Source organism: Bactrocera dorsalis, chromosome 1 (genome assembly GCF_023373825.1).
Source record: "Bactrocera dorsalis isolate Fly_Bdor chromosome 1, ASM2337382v1, whole genome shotgun sequence".
Taxonomy (NCBI): domain Eukaryota; kingdom Metazoa; phylum Arthropoda; class Insecta; order Diptera; family Tephritidae; genus Bactrocera; species Bactrocera dorsalis.
In genome coordinates, this window is record NC_064303.1 from 112,359,156 (window position 1) to 112,365,469 (window position 6,314).

Below are 6,314 nucleotides of genomic sequence, written 5' to 3' on the forward strand. Positions count from 1 at the left end.
TGTCGTTAGAAATTAAAGGTGAAATTAGCACGCTGCTGTTCGAGTGCTATTAGTCTCCCATAAATTAATAAGGGTCTGAACACTTGCTGACAAACATTCACACACTATTCGCTACCTTTCAGTTTATAAGTGCTTCTGCGGAATAATAGTCAACCAATGCGACTCAATGCAGGTGCAATGACATTCTCCCGCAAGTGTCCTTGTTCGGCTGTGAAATGCTTTTGCAGATTTCTCGATGCCAATTACGACTTAATTGTGGGTGCGAAACAGCCCGAGCTATGTGTAACATAGTGTGTAATTGTTCTAATTGTTGTTATTATTGAGGGTTAATTTAAAGCAATTACAGATTCCTTTCAATTATTTATAAATATTAATAGTTTCTCAACACAGAAGTTGGCTGTCATGAAGGCGAGGCGAACACTTAATAAATACTGGATCCACGTGCAGCGTATTATTGATTCGTTCCAGTTTTTATGCGTGAATTTAATTAATGGATTGATTACTTTAAGTATTTATTTATACTGAGAAATACTTTTCAAATCTTCAAGGTGCACAATCTGAGGTGAGCATGAAATATTAAACAAGTGCAGAAGCATTTTAAAATGTTAAAAAAGAAAGAAATTCATAGTAGATTGTATGGCAATATAAGGGAAAAAATATTTTAAATAATAAACACTTTATGTTTGGAACTTAAGATGGTAAGTTTTCACCAGATTTCATGAAAGAAACAATTTTTTTGTACAAAATAAAAATAAAAAACCCAAAAACTTGGTTATTTGAATTTTTGACATAAATTTTGAGGTTATCTGAAACCCCTTCCTTTTCCCGACTACAAATCGCCCGAAATTTATTTTTCCCTTAATGTTTGTCAATTTATTGTCCAAGTTGATCCGAGTAATGATTTCGGAGATACAACCTGGCGCTCGAGGCTAGCTAAGATAAGTGCGCCGTCCTTAAACGCTTTTTCTCGAAACTGTGTTTTTGAAGTCGGTTGGCAAGATTCCTCGAGAGTCATTCTACCGATCTACATAAAATTTTACACAGTTCTTTGAGATACAGTTTTTAAAAACTTGAATGAAGAGCTATTTGAAAAAAATGTCGCAAATTTTTCACTGAAATTTTTCATTTTTTGCATTCTTCTCTTTCGTCCAAGTTCTAATTTAAGATTATAACTAAAACATTAACAATTTTTAATTTAGGTGATCCTTTAATGAGTCATCCTGCCAACACGGGCGCATCTTTTCTCCGAGAGGTCACCGGAAATGGCGTCGCAATGGCCGAGTTTAAAATATTTTTTCTAAAAATTTCAAAATTTCATTGTTAATAGTGTAGGTTTGTAACAATAAAAAATTCTAATAAAATATTCTATTTTTTATATGAGAAAAAAATTTTTGAAAAAATGCTGTTTTTACTCGAGATATCCATCATGACCCATAAAATAATTATTTGCGACATCCGTTTTTGCATAATCGATCAATATTTTTGAAGAAATTATTGAAAACTATTTCAGAACTTCTCTGCCTCACCAGAATGCCATAGATAACAGTGAATTCCTCTGCAAATTAGCTCTTATTCGCGAAATCACATACTTGTTTGCCTAAAGGTGTTACAGGCCAAATACTCATACATCTTTGCAGCCAAAATACGAAAGTTCACATACACACAAACACACATAAAATGAAATACATACATAAGTATGTATATGTATAAGCATTAATAAATCACCGACGGATAAAAAAAACAATCGCAGAAAAGAAGAAGACAAAATGCCGAAACCACAGCTGCTTGTCATGAAAGTTAAATACATATCTATATAAACCCACAAAAACATACATATGTATATACACACACGTAATCTTGCCATGGAGTTCAAGTTTCGTCTTTTCGCTGCCTGCTGTTGTGCGCGAGTATGCGTGTGTGTGTGTGTAAAGCTGCTTTTGGCTAGCAGGCAAAATATTGGCGTAGGTCAGGAATTGTTTACATGCGCCGCGGAAAAAGTCAAACGAAATGTAAAAACACAACAAACAACCGAAACTTCGGCCACTGTCATGGACGTTGTGGATACAAATGGTTTGGTTCGTGTGGTAAAGCGCACGCATACAACCACTTGCCAATGCCTATGTGAGTTTGTATATGTGTGCTTGCACTCATTTGCAGAGCCAAGGCGGCTAAAGCAAAGAAGATATCGCACCACAACCAATATCGAGCCTGAACTGGTTTCTGGAGACTTAAAAGTGCACCTTCTCATGCAATTTAGTTTTTTTTTTTTTGCAATTTAGTATGTGTGTATGCATATGTATGTATGTGAGGAAAAGGCATTCCAGCAGAAGTTGAAACATGGTAAACAGTTCAGACACCAGCCACTGAACTCAAAGTATTAGCAATTTCTCGGAGCGTAACCTGATTTAATATTACTGTATTTGCATACATACAGGTGTATACATACATATATACATATTTATGTACATACATAGCATACATACATATGTTTATTTATGGATACTTCTTTATCCCTAAAGCAACAAAGTACGGCAACATGCCTTCTTATGTATTAAAACAGTTAAAGAATTGCAGTAGCAAAAGGCACTTGTGAGCTGAAAAGTTTGAGAAAAATTTGACCTCAAACAATTTTCAAAATCAAACCAAAACTGTTCAAGTCCCCAGGAATCAAAATTTTGGACCGAAAATATCAGTCAATGTGTGAGATATATAATTGAAATTCAGGAATAATTCAGGAATAATTCTATCTAATGGTTAGTCTGTGTGTCAAAAATGAGTTAAATCGGGTCAATACTTCCATTAGCTCCCATATATGTAGCTAACAAAACCACTTTCGAACTTCCAGGTGGCTTTATACCGCATATACCGCCCAATATTTGAGTTACCTTAGTAAAATTGAGAGAGTGTGTTTTTCTTATAACGGTGTATATTTTTGTTTAGAATAAATAAAATCGGGTGAAAACTCGCCCTAGACTCCATATAACTAACCAGCTTTATGTATCTGAAGGTACTTCCCTGGTTTTGATTCTTGCAAGTTGCTAAGGTATGAATGTTTGGTTATGCCCGAACTTAGAGCTTCCTTACTTGTTTTATATATCTGAATATGTCACAGTAAATAGTTAATAACACACGAAATGTACTCAGTGAGAACTGTGAATTCAAAAAAAAATCGCGTCAAAAGAATTTAGAATTTTTTTTTAATTTCATCACGATTTGGTGCGTTTCCAAAAAATTAAGACCACCCTAGTAGGTGAAGAAGCTCATCCATAAGCATACAAAATCTGCAAAGTCACAAAGGAATGAGCACTTTATTATGACGAATTTTATTTTTATCTTCGCAACTTCTACGCAGCACAAAAATACCCAGTTGAGGCTATACGAATATACATACATGTACATATATACTTACATACATATATTTAACAGAACAACATATTTACTTAATATATAGTATTTCATCAACAGCGCGTTTACATATTTGGTTAATACAGAAGTTACCCTTTGAGCACACAGTACGGATTCCATTAACAAATATTTTGATGTCGAGTGGCTTCTATGAATCACTGCTCCCTAGATATTATTGAGCGCGTATTTTGTGTTTTGTAAAATAGAAATGCATGCGCAATAAATTTACTTATCAGCAGACAAAAAACTGCAATATAAGCTGTCTTCGATTCGCCACTTTTCAGCGCGCTTTGTAGAGCTTTCGCGCTCGTCAGACAATTTACTAATGACAGCACAGAAAAAAATAGTATGTGGATACCTCAGTAAAGAATTTATATTCCCTTCAATTCCATCTGTCTTAGATTATGCCAGTTTATGTCATTTGTACCAGTTGTTTGTTCGATTTGCCACTCTCAAATTTCTGCCGATTCGAAGATAAGTAGCTTGCATGGAATATTAAAAACCAAACAATCGAAGACATCGAGTATCAAATTTAGCTTTTAAATAATCATACATGATATTCACGAAAAAAATCTAAAAATAACCCCTCTTCGAAATGATTTGAAGCAAACTTTCTTTACAGAGTATACATATGTATGTATGTATGTACATAATGGTTTCCTATAAGTATATTCTTTATTTTCGCTATAATTGGCTAGTTTCGCTCGCTCCATCATTTCTAGTGCTTTAACAGCCTCTACACATTCACCTTTTATGGCGCTGCACCATTTCTGGTTTGACTTGATAACAAAAATTCCAATTAATTTTAGTGCAGCTCGCCTATCAAGCTAGATTATTCTAAAAAGTGGTCAGACAAACAGTTCTTAAGAAGTAGCCTTAAAAAAAATGCCAAAAGAAAAATGAAGAACATGGCGAAGATGTTTAATTCCTGTCTTGCAACTTCAGGTTTTTGCTGGTCAAACAGGAAAATAGCTAATTATGTACATATGTATGTTTGCGCAATTTAATTATCCGGCAAACCATCTTTCGTCTAGAAATTAAACTTTGAGGCATTCACTTAAGTAGGCTCATTTATACTTATGTAGATACATATGTATGTATGCATGGGTTTTCACTTTCCAGTTGTCGGTTTCAACAAATCAGTAGTTTCTTGGGGGAGAAAAGAATATGTGCAAAATTTCAAATCGATATCTAGAAAACTGAAGGTCTAGTTTATGTACATATATACAGATGAACGTGGAAACGAAAAATCGCTTTCGATTTCTTAGACCTTCTGCGATTTATCCACATTCATTTGTATATACGTGAACTAGCCCTTCATTTCTCAGATATCCAACTGAAATTTCGCGCATGTTCTTTTTTCCCCAAAAAGCTGCTGATTGGTCGAAAACGGCGATGTCGAATCTCTATAGCACATAACTGTCGTGTAAACTAAACGATCGGAAAAATATGCTTGTATGGAAAGCTTGGTAGTTTGACAAGATATCTTCAAGAAATTTAGTATGGAATGTTGACTAAAACAGTAATGCAATATACAAAGAAATTGTTCAGATCGGACCACTAGAGCACATACTATCGCATATACATACAAACTGACTGATTAAAATCCAGTGCTTATATGAAAAGTTTTTTGATTTGAAAAGATATCTTCACCAAATTTGGCATAAGTTATTGTCCAAGGTGAGCTCGAAATCTCTAAAGAAATTGTCCAGATTAGGCCACTAACATATAACATATATGTAGATGCCATATGAACTGACCGATCAAAATCAAGTTCTTGTATGGAAACCCTTTTTATTTATGAAGGATATTAGAGCTTCGGTGCAACCGAACTTAACGATTTTTCTTGTTCTTTTTTTAAAGTTTCGAATTCAGAAGTGGTATAAAATGTGGGTACGTCACGAGTATACGTAATACGTAAAAAGAACGCACGTCACGAGTAGTATACGTGAAATATAAAAAATATATTGATTAAACTTGTTTTTGCGTTTTTTGATATCTTCATGAACTACTACGAATTTGGTGAAATTACCATAAATGCAAACTAGTTCGCTTTCCTACAGAACACAAAAGCACATTAGCGTGATTCCCGACCGATTCAGGAAAAAACAATAGTTCACAAATAAGATTCCGGCCTGAATATGAACCAGTCCGAAGGAGACCAGTCCCAAAAAGACCAGTCTTGTAAAAAATTAAAAATGATTATAACATTAAATTTAAAAAATAAAATCAAAAATCATAATTTATATACTAATATTCTTTCCCTCCTGCTTTTTTAGCTCCAAACGATAGTATCTCTCCATAATTGATTTTTTTTGCATTGTCGAAAAAGTCTTTTCGCATTTCTAATCAAACTTCAACTTATATTTCTAATATTTATAATGAACTTTAATGAACCAAATATCATATGTACCATTTAGTCGACGACTTTTTGCCATTTTTCCGCTCGGGACATTTTTCCATCAGTGTAAAACTTCTCTGGTGACGATTGAGATCGGTCACCCCTTTGGCAAAAGAAAAACGAGTTTAGCTTACGTTACATACGAGTTGGCAAGTAGTTAGTCACTAGTTCACTTCACTGCGTGGTTGGCATGTTATGCGTAATGTAAACTTGTCATGCAAGAACGATTCTTGCTCGCTTTCTTCAGCTTGTCCGCCAGCTGCTTCACTGCTACCACAATATGGTACCACAATCATCATCACTTGCCCGCTTGGCAGCCATAAATGTTCCAATATTTGCTTAATTTTATTTTTGCGTCTTTTTATGCCACACCAGGAAAGCGTTTGCCGCTATTTTGCGGTTTGTGCTTTCAGTCAGCTTTCGTCGGTCAATGCAACAAGTCGCGGCAACATTTCACTCAGGCATAAGTGGCACTATTAACCGTGGCAAAAATCAGCTCGTCGCAGTG